This window comes from Rattus norvegicus, chromosome 17 (assembly GCF_021556685.1).
Source record: "Rattus norvegicus strain SHRSP/BbbUtx chromosome 17, alternate assembly SHRSP_T2T, whole genome shotgun sequence".
In the NCBI taxonomy this organism is placed as follows: domain Eukaryota; kingdom Metazoa; phylum Chordata; class Mammalia; order Rodentia; family Muridae; genus Rattus; species Rattus norvegicus.
Window position 1 is genome coordinate 62,866,368 of NC_141550.1, and position 23,463 is coordinate 62,889,830.

General features: G+C 39.9%; 1 long non-coding RNA gene across 1 annotated transcript; it reads right to left on the reverse strand.

Moving 5' to 3' along the window:
* Positions 1 to 268: 268 nt before the first annotated feature.
* On the reverse strand, positions 269 to 12,601 carry LOC148000226 (uncharacterized). Its single transcript, XR_015641741.1, has 3 exons — positions 11,832 to 12,601; positions 10,207 to 10,296; positions 269 to 1,024 (listed from the first exon to the last, which is right to left on the reverse strand). It is a non-coding gene; the product is annotated as an uncharacterized LOC148000226 (long non-coding RNA).
* Positions 12,602 to 23,463: the final 10,862 nt, after the last annotated feature.

Below are 23,463 nucleotides of genomic sequence, written 5' to 3' on the forward strand. Positions count from 1 at the left end.
CTGACTCTTAGTACTTCTTTGGAAAAACTAGGGAAATCAACTTAAGAATTCAATGCTTGCTAGAATTCATGTCAATTAAAGTACCCCAATGGCAGAAACCCATCCAACGTGCATCTAAATTGTAGCCTCTACAACTTAAAACTGTGTCACCAAATTGCACTTAAAACGGTTTCCTATGTGCTGAGGCAGAGCTCATGGATACAGAAATGTTACCTGAGTGGTTTATCAGAGCCTGGACCCTGGGCTCCAAATAAAAAGGGTCAATAGTGAAAAGCAAAAAACGAAATTTATTCGATGTGGCTACATTTGAAAGAAGAACAAACAAGGTCTAGTGACCCCCACCCCTAAGTCCATCTTCAAGGTCCTGACATGAGATTTGGGTCTAAATAGAGGGCAAGGGGTATGCATAGCTAAGCAGTCCTGCTCAGTGTCTTGGCCTGTCAATCATTACCGCCTCAGCTCTTGTCTCTCCTGCTAGTTTGCCTGACAAGTTGTCAGAACTCTGTGAAATCTCTTTGTGTGGGAGACAGCTTCCCTCCTGGCTGGCACCAGGCTTCAGCCTTTTCCTCCTCCCAGCATGAGACTCCTGGGGAAATCAAAATACCCAAATGTGTTGTTTCAGCAGCCTGACAGTCGAAGTCTGGCAGTCTGGGAATCAGGCATAGGGTCTGCTTCCATTGTCTTTCTATCTGAGTGAATGGTTATTGTGCCTGTTACATGTATGAGGACTAAAATCCCCACCACGGCAAAACAAACTACAGTAAGATGAAACTTCATTCATTTCTTTAAAAAATATTTATCAATATATCGTGCAGCATACGCCTTGATTTCTTCAAAGTGGTAGCTAGTATTTCCAAAATAAGGCAGAGGGCAGGCAGAGGCAAAGAACAGCTCCTCCTATGTGGAATCAGGCATCCGTGTCCTCTGTGCTTCATTCTAGTAGTTCAAGGATGAGCCCAAGGGAGGGGTCAGAGTGGCTGGTGGGATGTATACACCTGGTTTCTTTCAACTTTGAATTGCTAAGCTGGAAAAAAAATACAGAGAGAGAGAATGAAATTAAAAATAAAATTTAGTCCAGTGTGCTGTTTAGTTTTGGCAACTTGACACAAACTTGAATCACCTAGGAGAAAGGAAACTCAATCGAGGAATGGCCTCCAGCAGCTTGGCATTTGGGTATGTCTGTGTAGTTTGAGTGTGTAGTTTCAGGCTGTTCAGTCCAGCACAGTTTGGAAGAGAGAATGGTTACTTAGTGGGTTAAAGACAACCAAAGATATGTATAGCTTTTAATGTATGGTTCTACAACATTTCAAACTCTCCATAGTCATTGACATTATTATAGAGGTTTATAAACGTACGTGTGTGTGTGTGTGTGTGTGTGTGTGTGTGTAAGCCAAAAGTTGGTATTAGAGACATTCTCCACTGATCTTCTACCATATTCATTGAGGGAAAGTCTCCTAGTGAAACCCAATGATTAGACTTACAAGCCTGTTTGGGACCCCTCATCTCTGTCATCTAATGTTTGGATGACTCCTGATGTTACAGGAGTCTACCACACTCGTTAAGCATTTGATGGGCTCTGAGAATCAGAATTCCAGTCCTTAAGCTTGTGCAACAAGTGTTTTACCTAGTAAGCCTTCACTCTTCCTTCTTTCTATGACTCCTTTCTTTACCCGCCCGCCCAACCTCTCTATGTGGTCAATGAAAATGGAGCCTAAGTTTTCTTATGTACTAGGTAGGCAAGCACTCTAACCAACTAAATCCTGTAATACACTGCCTGCTTTAGCAATGCTGTTTTTCTGTGAACTTTAGTTAAATAGCAAATTAAACCTTTGTTTCATTTTCAAAAGATAAGGGCACTTTGCTTTGGATTCTCCTGTCAGGAGTGTGTTGCGGTATCTTCTCTGTAGGTACTTAGAACTGAGCATGCTATTCTTAGACTAAGGTGCAGCAGCTTACTTTAAAGAAAATGAGAAAGATACTTAATTGTTCTAACTTAGTGTAGAGTTAACACACTAGAGGTTAAAACCCTAAATATCCAAAGGATAGAGCAGGGCCTAGAGAAAGTTCAATCAAGCTCCATTTATATTCTTCCTATTCAGTTTGATGAAAAGCAAACACCTAGTTCAGATGTTCTCAGAACATCAGCATGCAAGTACATGCAGATGACAGGTCCTTTTGGATGAGTGGCATTCCAGGTAGTGACCTGAATTTACCTCTCCTGCCTTGGTGACTCTGGGCCTTCCCCCAGGTACCCTCTCCATATATCATATGCCCAGAGGTGGCTTGACCTGTGACTGTAAGACCTTGGGACACAAAGATCCCAAGGGCTTTTGATTCAGATGAGGCAGGCAGCACTGATCCTTGTGTGGCCTGAGCTGGGCCTCAGTCATATTTGCATGCCTAGGCCCTCTCCCTCTCTCACTCAGCCTGTACCCTACTGCCTTACTGGTGAATCTCCTGAAATAAGAAAGTCAGGGTCTTAGCTCAGAAATGTTCTCAGTTGAGTTAATAGTCGTCTGTCAAGTAGGTGCTGTTCTGTTGCAGTTCTAGAACACTCTTGACAGTAAGCAAATTAGGGAAGAAAAGTGTCTTTAGATGTAGAGTTTCAGAGGAACACAGTCTGTCAAATTGGTGAAAGCACAGCCGGCGCATGAGGTTTGCTTGACTGGAAGCAGAAAGATTATATCTAATCTGTACATAGGATGGAAGGAAAGTGTAGAAAGTGGGTCCATGATGTAGAAGCTTAAAACCCACCCAGAGGACATGTTTTCTTTAGCAAGGCTCCTGTCCTCAAAATTTCACAATTTCACAGCCTCCCCAACAGGACCACCAGTTAGGGACCAAGTTTTCAAAATAATAACCTAGTGGGAGACATTTTATATTCATACTGTCACTCTAGAAATATTAAATTTAAAATTTTCTCTTTTCTTAGGAGCAACAACAAGTGTAATCTTATATGTGTGCTAATGAGAGAAATTAATAAAATATCCTTAAACGATGAAGGGGTTTGGCACTTTCAACAAGATTAATTCCTTGAATGTAGAAATTCCATGACAACACTGGAGTTTCTGGTTTTTTGTTTTTTGGTTTGCATTTTTATTATTTTTGCTTGTTTGGTTTTGTTGCTGTTGTTATTCCCATAGCTCTTGTACTTATAGTTTTTAGTACCACACTACATGATGATAAATGTTTGATTAATATCATGGCAATAAGTGAATTAATACAACTTGTATCTAATGTTTTGAATTCTAGATCATTTTTAGAAGAGAAAACTTTAAAAGTGATTTGGAGCCAATGACTGGAATCCTGAGTAGAGGTTTGCTGTCAGAAACCACATGGTGGAAAGAGAAAACCAACTTTCATGAACTTTTCTTAAACATGCATATATACACATATGCATATAAATGCATGAAAACACACACAGTCACAGTCACAGATGCACACTCTTATGTACACATATTCATATTCATACACACATATATTCACAACACACACACAAAACAGATAAGTTTTAGATAATTCTTAAGAAGGGGCAAAAGCAAATACTGTCTTGCATTCACCTTGTTTATTACTTCAGGACATATCAGAAATTAACTAATAAACTGCTATTTGGAGTAATGATGATGGTAAATTTTCTTAAAAGATACACAAGTGTACGAAAATACTATCTTTTAGTAATTTTTTTGAATAAAAATGTATTTGCAAATTCGGCTTGCTTTGATATTGCATGCTTCTAAGCTAAAATTGGGATTTTTTTTGGCTGTAACTGAAGAGGAACTATTGGATTATCCATGCTTCCAATTTTGCAGCTCTAAAATAAGTCAATCATGTGATTAATTTCTTCAGATTATTGTGAGTATATTGAGGGAAGAATAAACATAGATGCCTGGCAGGGCATAGAGCATAATGTTGTGCCATGGATAAAGCCGATATTAATTTTTGTTACCAACAGCGAAATCACAAGTGTGAAAGAATATCCCCAGGGCACCAGACTCAGTCTCACAATGCCTTGACTAATAATAAGGCTGCAATGGCTAATGTTATTGTATTTAAATGTAACAGCAGCAATAGTGGAAGAAATTACTCAGCTGTACTCTATCCAAAATCAAAGGAACAGAATTGAATTCAAGAATTGAATTTTATGAGGCTTTTCTGATACTCACATCCGGAGCTACTCAGACATCTCATGATGTAGCACAACATTTCTTCCCCTAGGAACAAGAGGTCTACAAATTCTGTGCAACAGGCAAGCAACTGTTAGTTGCTAAATACAAATCAAACATGACCTCAAGCAAGCATCCTGAGCATCTCAGGAAAAGAAATGTTAAGCAGACATAAAGGTAAGATAGTATCCTTAAAAATAATGCAGGCAACTAAGTGTAAACGTCCATATTAGGCTGGACGGGGGCCAGGACATTACCCTAGAACATTAATGCAAAGCTAATGTCCACCCTCAGAAGCTCAGCATGGTGGCCCTATTGTCTCAATGGGTATGAGCATTTCAGCAGGCTGTGAATATTAACAGCCCTTAGTACTCTGACTTAACTTGGACCTGAGGAGTGTAGGATAAATAGCACACAACATACAACAAACTTGAAAAGGAAATAGAGGACAAGGTTTATTCTGGCCATCAGAGTAACAGGAGAAGTATAGGTTGATAAGGATAAGTATAGGATACATGTATTGACTAAGAAATCATCACAGAAAATTTTGTTTGTGGGGCTCCACAAATGTCACAGTAAGGTGAAAATGAGAGTGTTCTATGGACACAGAGTGAGTTCCTTTGAGGGGATTCTGAGCCTAGGGTGGTTTGTTTTCTCTGACCAACTTTAGATAAAGAACAGGATTGCTTTCTAGAGAAGCATTCTCTTTTCATATTTTTTTTAAAGTAGTCTGTCTTCCAATCAGTGGCCATCAGCTATTGCTATAAACCATTATTCCTATGTACTGGCTGCTTTTGTGTGTCAACTTGACACAAGCTGGAGTTATCACAGAGAAAAGAGCCTCAGTTGTGGAAATGCCTTCATGAGACCCAGCTGTAAGGCATTTTCTCAACTAGTGGTCAAGGTGGGAGGACCCAGCCTATTGTGGGTGGTGCCATCCCTGGGCTGGTGGTCCTGGGTTCTATAAGAAAGCAAGCTGAGCAAGCCAGGGGAAGCAAGCCAGTAAGAAACATCCCTCCATGGCCTCTGCATCAGCTCCTGCTTCCTGACCTGCTTGAGGTCCAGTCCTGACATCCTTTGGTGAAGAACAGCAATGTGGCAGTGTAAGCCGAATAAACCCTTTCCTCCCCAACTTGCTTCTTGGTCATGATGTTTGTGCAGGAATAGAAACCCTGACTGAGACACTCTTATAAAGCAGAAAACTGAAATTGGAAGAGGACACCTTTGAGAGTGACAAGGAAAAGCCTGACTCAATCAAAGCCAGAAATGTACTTTCCAAATTTGCAGTTCTCCTAGGTGCGAGCTTTGAGCTTTGGCCGTGGGAGTCATAAAGAACCTGTAAGCAGAGAACATTCAAGCAAAAGGAGTTTGGAGGGAACTTACCAACGATTCTCTCTTTAGAGCCAGAGCCTTGAAGAACCGAGAAGTACATTAGAACCCAGGAATAGTGTCAATATGAGCTAAGTCAAAGACAGAGGCGTTCCACATACTCTTGACATGCAGAACTTAAGGCAGACTTGGTGGCCAAGTCCTGTTGGCTAGTGTGCAGTAAGCAAACTGTTGGACTATCAGCAGAAGCATCTGAATGCTGTCACTTATTGGCTTCCCAAAGCAGAAAGCTGCTGTGGATTGGTTTTAATGCTATTTGTGTAAAGTCAGCTCCGAAATTCACCATTGAACCCAGATGTCTGCCTGTACAATGCTGAAGGTTCTTGTCTACAGCTGGTTAATTCAAGTTATATAAAGAGAAAGGGGATTATATATATCCACAGAGATAGTACTCTCAATAGAAGGGAGAATGAATGAGAAAAATGCTTTAAAAGAAATTTGAAAAAGTCTATGCCAGGGCAACATTCAGGTTGCTTGAGTGTGGTGTACAAGTCAATTCTGGGATTGCTTAGCCCGGTATGACAAACTAAGAGCCTAGAAATAGACTTTTACAATAAATAGGGATTTAATTGAAGATATATATGAAAGGATATTAATTTAATTCATATAAAGAAAAGGATATATATATATTCCACAGAAAGAACAATTTAAGTATGTGTGGGTACATAAATAAACGAGGCTTTTGGTCTCAAATTGTAGGTCAAGAGCAGGGGATGGGGAAATAACCTTATCTTAGACAGACAGTAGAAACTCAGGCTTTGATCTTGTGTAAGAACAAGGCAGGAGATAGTGAGAGAGCACTGTCTCAATGAATAATATTTGTTTAGATTGCTTCAATTGCTTTGAATTGTTTTAATTATGAAAATGCGTATGGTTATAAGTTTGGTGGTTATGATATTAAAAATCCTCTGGGAAAGAGGTCAAAATGGGGTAAGCCTGAAGAGAAAGCAGGCTAATAATTTGAATCACTCTATACCTTTGATGATTTCAGGTTACTGAACTAAGCACATGTTATTATGGGAGAGAGGTTTTGTATTTGCATTAATTGGAAAGAAGAAAAGGCTTTGGGCCCCTTCCGGAGTGATATGGATCAGATAAGATGGGTAAGATCCCCTGAAAATCTTAGACACAGAAAAGAAAAAGTTTTAAAAAACCAAACAAGTCAGGCAACATGATTTGCTGATCCCTCCACATGGGAACAGCCCTGTGACTGGTTTAACCAAAAAACTTCAGCTAAAATTAGACAATAAATCTTGTTGGTTATGGAATCCTTAAGATTCATCCTGCCATGCTTCATATGACATGAATGAAGATTTATTACAATTGGTTATGATCAAATTAGCCAAAAGTACAGTTGTCTTTCACCTGCTCAAACAAGGAGCAAAGAATCATCCTTAACTGATCTGTGCACCTTGCACAAGCCATATGAATATCTTGACTGTTAAAATTTTGGGTCTAAGATTCATACATTACAGAATATGCAGCTCTGACAAGATTCATCTGTGGAGATACTGAAATGACCTGCTGTCCTAGCTACCACCTCCTGATTCTGTTTCCAGAAAATTGCTTCCAGAAAAGCTTCAGGGATAACTGCTGATTCCTGATGGACTTGATTGTCCAGCCTTTCAGACATGTCCAGTTAGAACTTCAATCAAGTCCTGACCTCCTAAGCATCCTGGCTAACAGACGCTAAAGCTACCTTTCATAAGTCTAAGCAATTTTCCTATCATTCCCTACCCCTTTAATTTTTTTCATTGCCCCTATCCAGCAGAAAGAAGTTGTTGAGTGTCGTCATGCCAATCCCTTGGGCTTAGGTATCAGGTTATGATAATTTTATAAATTATAGATAGGTTGTCATTTTGAAGGATGGAAGTGGTCATAATTTTGGACATCGGGGAAACAAATGAGATGGATTACTAAATTTATGCTTCAATAAAGCATTGTAGACCCACAACCTTACATTGATAGAAATCTTTATAACTAATACAAAATTGAAGTTATAATTTCTTACATTGGTATGGAATTTATATATTGATGCATATTTAAGGTTTTCATTGCTATAAATCTTGGTGTATTGATACAAAATTTAAAATTAATATTGTCACTCTTAGATAGGTGTTGTGCCGATATAACTCAATTAAAAATGCACGGCTTTGACCCAGTTCTTCTATAGCTGCCATTACAAACTGTTTAGGATGATTAAGCAATGAAAGTTAAGGGCCAGATAGTAAACTCATGGTTATACTAGATTCTGATTTAATTTTAATAAAGTGTTTTCAATATTATTCAAATAGAAATAGCTAAGAATAGTCAAGGTTTAACAGGATCTCTCACTCGCCAGTTGGCTAGACTGGTTGGCCAGTGAGCTCTACTTGTCTTTGTCTTCCCAGGATACAGATTACACATTCACACTGCTCCTGGCTTTTATGTGAACACTGGGAGTCCAAGCTCATGTCTTCATGAATGAGTGGCAGGGACTTTACTGACAAAGTCATTTTTCCAGCCCCGCCAAAACAATTTCAAAACTACAACACTCAAAGCATAGAAAAGGATCGACTTATCTAAGGATAAGCTGCTAAAAACAGAAGTGGGGAGAGCCCTGTGAACGGATTGGTAGAAAAAAAAGAGCAATGAACTCTCCACAAGTTGGAGAAGACAAAACAAAGCATTCCAAAACGCGTACAGTTTGGTTTAATTCAACATAAAATTAAGTTACCGTGATAAAGAGAAATCCTTCATGAAGTAAAACCACAGTAAAGTGTTATATGTAAGCGTGCTCATGACCTAAATACCTGACAGAAGAGAATGTCACCATGACTGAAGCAAAGAAACTATGCTCATTTTCAGCCGACTAGAGAAGTTAGCATCTTCCCAAATTACAAATGAATTCCTCTTTGCCCTTGTAATTCCGTTCCTGAGAATTCGCCCTGTAAGCACAACTTCAAATTGCAAAATTTTTGCACAGGCATGAAAGAGGGGCCACTTGTTACCACACAGTGCTGGTTAGGGTGTATATTCCTGTAGGAACTACAGAGTACACTCCTTCCACACAGGGAACATATACAGCCTTGAAGACCAGAGAAGCACTCTGTCCATTGTGCAGAAAAAATTCCAGCAACTTCAAAGTGCTTGTGGTAATGAAATAAGACATTATTTACATAAAACAATAAAAAGAAAAAAATCATATTTACTTACACAATAAATTGCATACCACAAAGCGAATCAATGCAATTCCTTGTTGGGACCTGAGACATAGTGAAATGAGCAGAGGTAAGAATGAAACAGGAAGGATTTTTGGTTTTGTTCTAATTTTTTCTAGACCATACCTCAGGTAGGTAGCCTAGGCTGCTCTGGGCCTCACTGTGCAATGAAGGAATTGAGGATGATTTTAAATATCTGATCCTTGTGTCACTGTCTCCTGAGTGTGGGGATTAAAGGTCTTCAGCTTTCTAGGTATTGCAGAGTCTCTTCAGAGCATCCTGTGTGTTGCATTAGATAGCATTTCACCCATAAAACCACAACCACAGCTCCTAGACATTTCAAATACATTCCAACAAGTACTTGTTGAAAATAAAAGTGTTGGTCTTTTAGAGTTGAAATTAATTTAGGAAACAGCATTGTAGAGGTAAAGCAGAAGGTTCCTGCTGCACATGTGTCAGGCTGTCTCCAAACAAACGGGGTTTTCTAGATGCACTAATCTGCCAGCTGTCACCACCTGTCTGCACATTATGAGGCCAACAAGTGTCACGTCCCCTTATACATGTTGCTTATTGCCATAGCTACATCATGTATGGCTCCCACTCTTTACCTGGGCATATCTTCATGTTATCCATTCACTGGCCAGATTGCAGTCTGGTTTTCTACTTCAGTCTTTAGAGAATTTTAAAATTGTCTTCAGCAATGCCTATTTTATAACCATACACACATACCACTACATCACCACGACCACCAACCAGTCATACCAGTTCCAGTTACTGTCATGTTTTTAATTGATTGTCCACCAACCTGTTTTAAACGAAGATTAGGAATTGGTATGTGTGTGAGTGAGTGTGTGTGTGTGTGTGTGTGTGTGTGTGTGTGTGTGTGTCTTACAGCCTGGTGTGAACTTGGACACTCAGATATTAAAAAAGGTAGCAAGTTCCCTAATAACATCTAGAAGAGGGCTTAGCCTGCAACTCAGGGGAAAAAAACAGGCTTGCTTCTCAAACAAGAGAAATTTCCTAGAGCCAATCCTGCTCTGGGCCCACCAGTCAAGGCTGAGTTCTGAGTTCCCCATTGTCCTCCTTGCTAATGATACAGGCTGCCCATTTCCTTAACAAGCAGGGTTTGTTCACTGGAAAATGTAACAAATAATTTCAAGGTTATGTCACTCTTGGCAAGGGCTGGACTGCTGTTAGAGAAAGGAAGTTTTCAGAGCAAGGCAGTGACTGAAATCTTGTTTGTCTCCACCAACCTAGAATCTGCTGTGAGCCGTGCTGTTCAAATTTACAGGATTCTGAGCTGGCAGCCACGGGATACCAGCTGGATTTTCAAAGGACAAATGTCAGGAGAGATGAACTCACTTAAGTTCTGCCTTTACTATTTAGGGAAAAGCTTTTGAAACACATGTGATGTTTAGATTCAGCCTAGGAAAGATATGCAGAGTAAGACTTACGCTGCCTTTGCTTCCATTCACAGTTGCCTCTGATCACTTGAACATGCTATTTGCTTGGAAATTCATGGGCACGCCTCCCCATGCCGCCTTCTGTGAAGTCATTGTTGATTATCAGTAGACAAGGAAAAAAAAAGAGGTATTGAAGAAATCTGAAACACTGGTTACAGACCAGTTTTATGTTAAGCAGGGCAGTCTTGCTTATAGGTGACTATTAATACTTTCAGGGCCATTTTTAGTCTGAAACCTGTTGAAGTCCCCCCCCCCTTTTTGTTTTGGAAAAAGCAGAAAGCATCTCACGCCCTCACTGAGAAGTCTGGGTCTAGCTTTACTTTTAACTGTTAAGGGTCTCTGGATGACCCAGGATGAGTCATGGTCTCACTTTCTCTTGTGCGAGGGAGACAGTTGTTCTACTGACCTTTTTAAATAATCTTTTTGAAATAATAATTACTTCACTCCCCTCTTCCCTATCCTCCACCCAGCCCCTCCCATGTACTCCCACCTTGTTCTCTCTTAAATATGTGGGATATTTTTCTTTCATTGTTACAATTACAACAGACAGAGACCATTAAAGAAATCATGACAAATTAAAATGAAGAGAAAAAGAGGTCATAGGTGTCCAGTCCCAACTGACACGTCTGCCTCTAAGGCCCAGAGATCATTGCTGAAGAGGGGACGTGAAGACTGTAAATAAACAGAAAGTTTGCTATGAGATATTTGGATCCTAGAAACACGAAAGAGTTTACACCAATAAAGTGCCATCAACATGGCATCCTAAATAAGACCCTGCCAACTACTGTTTTTTTTAAAGGAGGGTTTCAAGAAGAATCATGGAAGAGAATTTAAAATTTAGGCTGAGAGATGGCTTAGCAATAAAGTGGTAGCTGACCCTGGACTTGATCTCCAGAACCCATGTTTAAAAAAAAGCTAGACATGGTGGTACTTAATCCTAGCTCTCGGGAGATGGTGATGGACAGGTATTGAATGGATGGATGGATGGATGGGGCTCAATGGACCACTCACTTAGTTAGCTCGAAGTACAGTGGGAGACCCTATTTCAAGCAAACAAGCTGAGCAGCACCTTAGGACAACACCCAGGGCTCTGTCCTTTCAATGCATATTTAAACAAGTACACATACAAATGCATATGCATGTGCTTCCACATAGGCACATATACACATAATCAATCAACTAATTTAATAATAAAATTCATGTGCAATATATGTTTTGCCAAAGGAAATTTGAATATGCACTCAACCTTGTGCACAGTATCCATTTCTGTTAAGAATTTCCCAGCTTCAGTCCCTAGTACAACTGCTTAGCCACATGTGTGAATCTAAGCTCACTCCATAACCTGAAGCAGGCCACTTTCCAAGACTCTTTTCAATCTATAAAGTCATGTTACAATCTACAATATTTATGTTCAAAATGTGATTTTATATGCTTTAGATTAAAATGTCCTGGGAATTTTAAGACATTTTCTTCTTATAGCGTATTCTGTGTTTTGAATATTTCTGCCTTTATTGCAGTTACACTTGCCAACAATAACATTTAGCATGCAGAGTTCCCAGTCACACTCCTGTGGACACCTGACCTCCATTAGCTAAGAGAAGCCTTTTTTCACTTACATTTTACTTTAAGCCAAGGTGGGCAGAATACTAAACTTCTCTATTCAGTCTCGGTAAGAAACAGGCAGAGGCAAATACGTGTCTGAAAAGGGGCCAAAGGCTTGTCACTGCTGCTTTCCACTCTCCTGTTCTCCTGCAGGGAACTTCAAGTTGTACTCCCCTCAGGAAAAAAAAAAGACATGACAAAAACAGTAAAGAAAATGTGGCATCCTGATTTTTGTTTGTTTGTGTTTTTAGTTTTAGTCTTAATTTTTTGAGACAAGGTCACAGGCCAAAAATCCACTATGTAAGCCAGACTGGTCTAGACCTTACAGAGATCTGCTTGCTTATCTTGGTTTTGTTCATTTATTTGTTTTGGTCTTTTGAAGGACCTACCCCTTTATCCTGAAGGACCAGGTGCCTGAGAAGCAGTTTGCAGAACTAAATCTACTCTGGAATATATAGAGTATGTGTGACAGCCACCTCTTAATTTCTGGAAGAAATTTCTTTCAAAATTTTATGGAAGATATTGCTCTGTCCAGCTAGACAAAGCAGGTAGGTTTTGTTTGTCTGGTTTAGCCTAAGTTTAAAACTTAAAACTGCATGATAGTTTTGAAAAACAGTTTTAACTGTTGAATGGTATAAATTTTTATGAAACTCAGAGGCCAGGAAGATGCTTATGTGGACAGGACAGGAATTTCTAGGCATCCTCCAAGATACAGTATGATTTCAAATTGAAGGAGTGATACTTTCTACTACAACCCCAAAACCCTATCAAGAATCTTGATAACCTGACCAAAACTCACATTTTAAGCACAACTGGCCCTGATAGTGAAGGCACAGGTGAGCCAGCCCTGAGGTGTGACAGGAGGAGAGCTGCTCCATCCTCCTGCTTATGGGTGCATTGTGTGGCTTAGCCAAAGCAGTGTTGGAGAGCTCATGTTGATATTGTGACTGCAGGAGGGCCAGCCTGCTGAATTAGCTTGGCTACCGCTTAGGTGCAGATCTAGGGCTTTGAGTTGGCCCATCATCTATAAACTGTTAGAATGCCTAAAAGGGCTGGTTCTGCTGATCCAAAGTTTCAGGATCTCCATGACACAGGGCAACAACAACTTAACTGGGAGGATTTCCAATGGGGATCCAATATTGATGGTGTCACAGAAGCCAGAAACCTTGAACCAGATGAAATGAACCACTGTAACGAACTTTACTAGTGAAGATATGAGGACAAAGGAGTGAGTATATTATGAACACACCATGACCCCATACAGCTTCCACAATGAGATGCTTTTTATGCTTTGTTTTGTTTTATCTTTTATTTGTGTGGTTTTTTTAAATTTTCTTTTGGGGGGTGCTAAAGGCAGATATGAAGACAGAGAGATGAGTGGGACTGGGGTGAATGATCTTAAACTCACAAAAAATCAATAAAAGGTTAAAGAAAAGCAAAAATTAATGAGGCAATTGAATCTGCACTTTACTAACATTTACCACAAAAATGTTACAACATGTAAACTTACAACAAAAGATATACTTCATGAAATTCTCAGAACTACTGACATACAGTATGATAAAGTAGGAAAGCTGTTATCACTCCTTCAGAGAAAAAACATCAGGTGTATTCATCCCTGTGTACATACCTCTGTATATATGAAATATACACATGAGTATATTCATGCCTGTGCACATAACTCTGTACATATGAAATTTACATACACAGAAGAATAAAGGAAGTTATTACAGTATAAAAACCGAGAAGTAGCACATTAGTTGCAACCAAGTGACACCACAATTAACAAAGCTGTGAATAAGAAATTGTAGCCAAGTTCAAAAGGTTGTGGACAAATTCTCAACAAAAAGAGGTGTTGACTTTAAGCTACATAAACTCAAACCGGCTCAGAAAATTATAGCAAAACCAGCAAGCCATTCAGTAAAAGGAATGTGTCCAGGAACTTGAAGAACAGCTGTTTTGTGTGGTATAATAGCAACTTGCTCTGTGTGTGTGTGTGTGTGTGTGTGTGTGTGTGTGTGTTTGCGTGTGTGTGTTCTCCCATGTGCACCAAAGACATGCTCAGAGGTCATTATTTTTTAAATTTATTTTTTTAAAAAGTTAAGGGATTACGATATTATTACATCATTTTCCTCTTCCTTTTTCACCTTTCAAACCTTTTCAAGTGTTTTCCCCACTCGCCCTGGTTCTTTCAAATTCATGTCTTCTTTTTCTTTAATTATTGCTATATATATTTCATATATGTATATGAAATTATATATATGAAATATATATATATACATATATAATTATATGAGATAAGGAACACACAGACATATTTTTAAGAATTCTCTCTCTATGTATTATATATATGTATATTATATATACATATTAGGACTAACCAAACATTTGCTACTGGGTAACCAGTTGGTATGTTCTTTCCTAGGAAGGACTGTCTCCCACTTTCATCACTCCTTAGTTACCTGTAGTTCTTCATCTATAGTTGAGGCCTTGTGAGGTTTCTTCATTCCACGTTAGCTTGTCAGCTGTATTGCTGATACTTTATTGGTGTGTTCTGTTATAAAATCATTTTTAATCCAACAACATGGCTACTCTGACTGGAATGCAGACTGTCTTTAATCCCAGGAGATGGTAGCAAGCAGATCTCTGAGTTCCAGACAAGGCTGGGACACAGCAAATTCCAGGTACAGAAAAAGTGTAGGCTTGGATTTTTCAAAACCTATTTCAATAGGAGTTTGGAAAGGCTTTACCCTCCCTTCTAGCCTACCACTCACCAGAGGTAGTAGAAAGAAAAGGCTTATATAGCAAAGGGGAATGTGGATCTGTCAGAAATAGTTCTTTTGGGTGATTTCAATCTTCACTGTAAGAATACTAGCAATTCCCCATCATATATATCAGCAGTGGTAGTTTGATCCACTCAGAAACACTATTCAGGAAGCAGTAATGACATGTTGATACAGAAGAAGTTGTGAGGCTCTGCCAGTGGGCCATGTCCATGGAGGTTCCAAGAAACTGACAGAATATCACAAGAAGTCACAACAAATGATGTGCAGTTGTCCCTTGTCTTTTGGGTTATACTTATTTCTTGTCCAAACATCATGTGTCCTCTCAAGCATCACTCTAGTAAAACATCACATGCCTTTTTCTAGGCAGTTTCCAGAAAAATACCTGGTGTGTTTGTTTTCATGAAAATACGAACCCAGATGCCTGCTTCAGTTTCCAGAAAGAAAAAAAAATCACATGACACAACTGAGCCTCCAAAGAAACCAGAAATTTCCACTTCAGAAAAGCTTGGTTCAGATCAGTCAGTTGAGTTCAGTTCATGGGAGTTCAGCCAGTCAGTTGGGAGTCAGTTGAGAGAGGCCACGAAAGACAGGAGGCAGTTTTACCTTAAGAGTTGTACAGAGAAAGGTTGCAGAGAGGTAACAAGTTAGACACAGATGAAACCAGAAGAATCCAGAGAGTGAGAATGAGCCAGCATACTAAAACAGTTTGTTAGAGCTAGTTTGAGACCACGCAAAGCAATTCATTCAGAGCCTGAGAAAGAAGGCAGTTAAAATCAGTCAGGTTGGAGAGGAGTTTGAGTCAGAACAGCTGAGTTGAACCTGCCAGCCAGAGTTCAGAAAGATCTATAAAGGGTGAGCCTATTCAACAGTAGGTCTCAGAGGCTGAAAGCAATCTAGATCTAAATTAAATGGTGTGGAGGCTGCAAACTTCCAGGAGGCTACAATAATCCCTGAGTCTTAGGTGCAGGGGTTGTGTTAAAAATGCATCAGTGGGAACTAGGATACACAACTCTGCATTTTAATTGGTTATAGTTTCTGTAATGTCCTCCATTTGTTGAAAATAATTGATGAGGGCCCAGAAATACATTTAAATGTGGGTATAAAGAAAAATATTTAGAATGTAGTGGTTGCAGGTTTTCCTCCAAGACTCATAACCTCACTGGCCCTGGGTAGGTTTCCAGTACCACACGTAATTTTTCTCAGGTTAAGTCGGCCTTAAATATAATTAGGGAGCTGTTGGTCTCCACCCAGGTATGTGTGCAATTGTTTCTGCTGTCACTGTTTCCTTGGGGGTGATCATGTTATGATATAATATGATGTTACTTTGGTGGATCAGCATAGGGTAGGACTATTGGTTGATTTCCCCTTAAAAGCTTACATGGTACCTTCTTGTACCATGAGAGCTAATTCTCATGGAGAATGTTTTCAGATCATTTCCTGTTCAAGTCCTCTAGTCTCTGTGTCTGGAGTACATGGAGTCTTCAAGAATAAAGATTTATTTTCCACCTCTGGGTACAAACAAGAGACACATCAATATCCTGTAAAATTTGAGGAGATATTTAGACAACCTGATCAACTCAAAAGACCAATGCTAGGGTTTTTGTTTTATAGTCTATGGTTCTTGGGGGAGGCTTTATCAGCCCAGATGGGATACTTTTATTTAAACTATATATAAATACACTGAGTTACATGCATTATAGGTACTTTTAGGTATATAGTAAATAGTATGATTCTTTATAACTTCTTCAAATATCTTTAATGTTATTTACTGTCCTCTCAGCTATAATGTCTATTACCTCACTGACTGCTAGATGTCTTTCTATGGGGGTGTCTCTTTCTGCTCTCACTATCGCATGTGCATTCTTCCTGAATACATCTAGGTTGAAGAGAACAACTTTCCCTGAGTAGAAGAGAATGGTCTTATATCAAGAGTACAGATTAAGGGGTACCCCTTGAAATCAGCATCCACCTCTGGTGGTGGCATGTTATTGAGGTTCATATATGTTGAGTACTGAAGATTATTCGATTGCAAAATAAGATGAAGATGCTCCTATATGAAGCTGCCATCACCTGGACGTTCTTCCTTTAGATGGCCTTTCCTCTCTAGAGACTATTTGGCTCTGAATCTGTCATGCTTGGCCTCCCAGCTTCCTGTTCCCTATTCATCCACACAATGTACCTATAGTACTGGTTTGTTTTTAATTATTTGCATCTAAAATTTTGGCTTCCAAGTGAATAATTCATTAACTCATTAATGATTTAGCAGTGATAACAGTATTTCCTTTAAAATGAGCTACACTTAAACAAAACAAAACAAAACAAAACAAAACAAAACAAAACAAAACATAGGACAGACAATTTGGTATGCCTAGTGGAAGCCCAATGTCAAAGAGTTGTTGTAGAGGGTGTTAACAAAAAGAAAGATGCTAAAATAATTTACTCTCTTACTCCTCCTAATTTGCATTAGATGATGTAGTGTTGGATATATAGTCTGTATATAATTCTTGTCATGAGCAGTCTGGGTTGCTTACATGTGGGGAGGAAGAGAGTAAATTGCTGGCCATGCATACCAAAATGTTAACCGTAGAACAGCTATTACCTGATTGACAAGTATGAGGAGGAACAGCTCACATTTTCTATTTGTGAACTTGGGAAATCTTGTAACAAATCTACATTTTTCTTTTTTATTATTTATTTACTTTTCAAATCTTATCCCCTTTGCCGATTTCCCCTCTGCAAAACCCCTATCCATCCCCTCCTCTCCCATGCTTCTATGAGTGTGCTCCCACACACACACACACACACCCTCCCACCTCATTAGCTTTGTATTCCCCTATGCTGGGGCATCACACCTTCACAGTACCAGGAGCCTCCGCTTCTATTGATGACAGATAAGACCATCCTCTGCTACATATGCAGCTAGAGCCATGGGTCCCTCCGTGTGTACTCTTTGGTTGGTGGTTTGTCCCTGGGAGCTCAGGGGTGGGGGCGGGGGTGGAGGGGTCTGTTTTTTTGATATTATTGTTCTTCCTATTGAGTTACAAAACCCTTCAGCTCCTAACTCCTCCATTGGGTTCCCTGTGCTCAGTCCAATGACTGCAATCATCACATCTGTATTTGTCAGACTCTGGCAGAGCCTCTCAAGGGACAGCTATATCAGGCTCCTGTCAGCATGTACTTCTTGGCATCAGCAATAGTGTCTGGGTTTGGTGGCTGCATATGGAATAGATTGCCAGCTAGGGCAGTCTCTGGATGGCTTTTCTGTCAGTCTCTGTTCTACTCTTTGTCCTTGTATTTCCTTTAGACAGGAGCAATTCTGGGATAATATTTTGAGATGGGTGGGTGGCCACATCCCTCAACCAGGGGCTGTGACTAACCTCTGGATATGGTTTCTACAGGTCCTCTTCCCCCTTTTTTTGGGTATTTCAGCTAATGTCATCCTAGAGAGGTCTTGGGAGTCTCTTGCTTTTCTGGGATCTGGGACTTTCTGTTGGCTACCCCAGTTCCTCATCCCCCACTGCTATACACCTCTTTTCAATTTCCTGAACCTCTGTACATCTTCCCAGTCTCCTTACACACATGATCCTGCCCCCTTTCCCCTCCCCGTCTCTCCCTCCCAAATCCTTCCCTCTCTCTATCTCCCATGATTATTTCGTTTCCCCTTCTAAGTAGGACTGAAGCATCCACACTTTGGTCTTCCTTCTTCTTGAGCTTAGTATGGTATGTGAGTCGTTTCATGGATACTCAGAGATGTTTTTCCTAATATCCACTCATCAGTGAGTACCTACTGTGTGTGTTCTTTTGTGAATTGGTTATCTCACTTAGCAGAACTAACCAGAAATAAATCTCTATATATATGTACTTTTGACTTCTGTGAATTAGCTACAAATCTGATCTTCTTTGTTGCTATTGCCATAAGGTAGATCTAAACAGTCTCTCCAAATTGAACAGCCTCTGTTCTCTTCAGCTTTGTTTGCATAGCCAGGCACAGCACACACAGGCACATGCTTGGCTACCATTATACTGCATACAAGTACTTGGATGCAAACCTATGCCTGGTTACTGTTACACTCAACCCAGATTCAGACCAACACTGAGCACATGACAATGTGTACATGGTACCTGGATACAGGCACACATACTAAACAGAGGCCTAAACCTGGGTCTTGTGACACTGCAAACATGTATCTGGATACAGTTCTATACTTGCTCTCCTCATACTAAACTTCTAAGACATGAGTTTATTGGCAAAATAAGAGGTTAGCGCTCAAGTGTGTCAGTAATTAATGTTTTATCCTAGATAACTGTTAGGATTAAAATAAATGGAAGAAAGAATAGCAATAAAAGACTAAGCAGTCTTAGGCCTCTTTATATGGCTGGCCCTGAGAACAGATCCCTATTAGTGCTAGCTAAGTTATCTGAATTCCCCACTTCTGCTAGGCTAAATGGGAAGTTTTGGCAACTTACCTCAAAAATGTATTCAGTAGCAGTATCTTGCCCTTTCCTTTCCTTGTAGTGTACACAAGCTCTACCAAATCTTACATTTAACATTTCACTTATTAAGTTTGAATAGAGAAGAGTTGAATGGTTTATTTTTTAAAAGAAACTCTAAATTGTTCCCTAATTAAGTCATAATTTGTGAGTCAAGATGGATGTTAGCTTTCTAGTGAGGTAGGGCTTAGCTCACAGCTACTGATGGAAGAAAAGTAAGACACAGAATTGAGTTTCATAAATCAATGTAAAATAATAAAATATTAAAGAGGAGAAGCTGTCCATCGATAGCAGCACTGTAACAAAGGGGAGACCTGTTTTCTATTGATCAACTGCTATTAAATAATGCATCACTCGTCTCAGCAGGGCAGGGTGCACAGGGCTGCATACTGCAAGGTGTGGTTGGCTAGAACCTGATTGATCCTAGAGCTGTAATCACCCCATCAGTGAAGCTCTGCAGGTTTTTGACCATCTGACCACTGAGGTTTGGAAGCAAGTGAGCACCTGATGACTGGGGCTTCCCAAAGTCCCTGAGGTGGAAGTAACCTGGGTTGCTGTTGTGAACATTCTTCTGCCTTCTGCCACATGAAATTCACATATTTCGCAACTTACATATCTTTCAAGAAAACTTCTAATCCTGGAAAAATCTGCAAGACACCTTTCCAATGTTCAATTACCAAGCATGGTGGCACTCACTTAAGAGTTCATTCTGTCTTTGTTTTTAATGTTTATATAGATTGGCATAAGTGGGGTATATTGAATATGAGCATAAAATGGAGATTCTGGGAGGAAAGCAAGGTGTTAAGTAAACAAGAGTGATAGGACACATCTATCAAGAAAGCTGGGAAGAGGCTATGGGATGAAAAGGGTACAAGAGGGCAGGGGCAGGGCAAAGAAAGGAGATTCTTCTACATGTTGCCCTCCAGTTGAACCAGCACCATTTGCTGAAAATGCTATCTTTTTTCCATTGGATGGTTTTGGCTCCTTTGTCAAAAATCAAGTGACCATAGGTGTGTGCGTTCATTTCTGGGTCTTCAATTCTATTCCATTGGTCTATCTGTCTGTCTCTGTACCAATACCATGCAGTTTTTATCACTATTGCTCTGTAATACTGCTTGAGTTCAGGGATAGTGATTCCCCCTGACGTCCTTTTATTGTTGAGGATAGCTTTAGCTATCCTGGGTTTTTTGTTATTCCAGATGAATTTGCAAATTGTTCTGTCTAACTCTTTGAAGAATTGGATTGGTATTTTGATGGGGATTGCATTGAATCTGTAGATTGCTTTTGGTAAAATGGCCATTTTTACTATATTAATCCTGCCAATCCATGAGCATGGGAGATCTTTCCATCTTCTGAGGTCTTCTTCAATTTCTTTCCTCAGTGTCTTGAAGTTCTTATTGTACAGCTCTTTCACTTGCTTGGTTAAAGTCACACCGAGGTACTTTATATTATTTGGGTCTATTATGAAGGGTGTCGTTTCCCTAATTTCTTTCTCGGCTTGTTTCTCTTTTGTATAGAGGAAGGCAAAAAAAAAAAAAAAAAAAAAAAAGAAAGGAGATGTCACAAAGAAACTTAAAACTTTCCAGTTAAACAGAGAGAAAATTCACCTTGTAAAGGGACTATAGACCTACTGCCCACCCTGACTCCATTATTTCTCAACGTTATTCCCACACTGAAACTAAAGATGCCGGACCAATAGCTCAAAATCATAGCAGCAGCAGGGGTGGTAAAATGGCTCAGTGTGTAATGGAACTGGCTGCCCAAGTTCTGCTCTTAGAATCCACGAAGGGGTGTAAGGAGAGAAGGGACTCCACAGAGCTCCTCTCTGATCCCCACATTACCTCCATGTCATGTAGACACACGCCCGTACAAAATGCCCTGCAACCTTGACAATACATAAACAACAACAAAAACAACAACAAAATAGCACCATGGTATGAATGCTTTTAACTGCTTTGAAAATTAACCATAGCCCCAATGGCACCAGCTATGGCCTGATCTCTTTAAGCCAGGAAGACGGGACTCCTGGGACTTCTGTTGCACCCAGGCAGGGAAAGGAATTTTCTGTCTGTAGGTTCTGTGAGTTTAAGTTCTCGCCCTTTGAGGCATCTTTCTTAGAAATGGGAGTAGTGAAACCTTTTCCTAACTCTGGGGACCCTGAGAAATAAATAAGAGAGTACACACAATAATTTTATAAACTATAGAGTTGTATGGCCCTTAGCACTACATCAATGCTCACTGAGCAAATGCCAAGGGACTCTTTCAAGGGAGCAGATGTTTTGAGTGGTTAAAACAAAGAGAAATATAATGTATGAGAAAATACCTCCAGAAAGAAGGTTTTCAATGAACTCTTCCACTCACTGGTTAAGGTCATTTGGGAGGGAGGTGCTTGGAGGTCTATAGTCAGGGTGTAGGTACAGTGAAGGGCCTGATGTATCAATGGAATGGTTCTGAAGCTCATACTTGCTCTCCAGCCTCACAACTACTGATTGCACATGGAAATGTGAATTAGCTGTGGTATAAGATGTCACTTCTCAGAAACTGGAAAGCATAAATAAGAAATGCAAGTTCTGATTCAGCTATCACATGTAGTCTTACAGCACCAAGGAAAACAAAGAGGAAAGCGTTGCCCCTTACATGATTTGTGGTCTACTTTGTTGCTACCTAATGTGTAAAAGGAATGTGTAAGTGCCCTTGCTACTGAAGACAGGCATTTCTGGCTTCAGAATTTCAGAAAGAAAGTGAGAATCTGGGAAAGAAGCTAGGTAAACTTAGGTTCGTTCCTAGTGCTACATATGCCAGAAATGCTGGTCCTTGTGTGTAATCTTAGCAATTAGTAGGATCAGAAGTTAAAGGTCACCTTGAATTGCTTATCAAGTTGGAGGCTATCCTGGAACATATGAGAGGCTGGAAAGGGAGGGAGAGAAGAAAAGAGAAGAAAGGAAAGATGAAAAGGGAGAAAAGAGAAAAGAGGGGAAGAAAAGTAGGAAAAAATGAAAAGAAAAATCACTAAACTCATAGACTGTGGAAACCCATCTGCTGTTCCCTGGTCTCTGCCATACTGAGCAGATACAGTGTGCTGAAAGCTAGAATATGGGAATGCAAAGTTTAAATTTTGACAGTGTAAGTCAACAAAGGGAGGTAAAATGTTCTCATAAGAAAGCATAGAACACTGCAATCTAGCAACAGTGGGGCTTGAGATCATGTCTGCACTGGGAGGGAACAGAGGAGTGAACCAGCTGGAGTCAGTGTTCCTATGTGTACCACTGTTTCCCCAATCTGCTCTCTTAGCTCACTTGATGCCCTCCTCGAGCTTATTCATGACATATATTTTTACCAGTGAGTCTCCACTTTTATCTCCTGTTACTTATAGAAAGTCTCAAGGTACCTTGACCAGCCAGAGACCCTACATCTTCCAGTTTGCACCTGTGCCAGGAGCTGAGCATCTGCTCTGGATCTCCACCCACTCAGACCACAGCCCAGTTGCAGCTTGAACTCCCAGGTGGTCAGATGCATCCAAGATCACAATATAACAGGATCACAGATATACAGGAGGGACAGGTTCCAGTCAGAGACACCAGAGATAATCAGATGGTGAGAGGCGAACACAAGAACATAGATAACAGAAACCAGTACTACTTGGCAACATCAGAACCCAGTTCTCCCACGACAGCAAGCCCTGGATACCATAACACACATGGGAAACAAGATTGAGATCTAAATTCTCATCTCATGAAGATGCCTGAGGACATTAAGAAGAAAACAAATAACTCCCTTAAATAAATACAAAATAACACAGATAAGCATGTAGAAGCCCTTAAATGAATCCCTTAAAGAAATACAGGAAAACACAATCAGGTGAAGGAATTGAAGAAAACCATCCAGAATCTAAAAATGGAAATAGAACTAACAAAATCACAAAGGGAGACAACCCTGGAGACAGAAAACCTAGGAAAGAGATCAGGAGTCATAGATGCAAGCATCACCAACAGAACATAAGAGATAGAAGAGAGAATCCCAAGTGCAGAAGATACCATAGGAAACAGTGACACAACAGCCAAAGAAAATGCAAAACGCAAAAAAGGTCCTCACCCAAAATATCCAGGAAATCCAGGACACAATGAGAAGATCAAACACAAGAATAATAGCTATAGAAGAGAGCGAAGATTCCCAAATCAAAGGACCAGCAAACATATTCAACAAAATTAAAGCAGAAAACTTCCCTAACCTAAAGAAAGAGATACCCATAAACATACAAGAAACCCACAGAACACCAAGCAAATCTGACCAGAAAAGAAATTCCTCCCATCACATAATAATAAAAGCACCAAATGCACACCAAATGCAAAGAAAGAATATTGAAATGAAG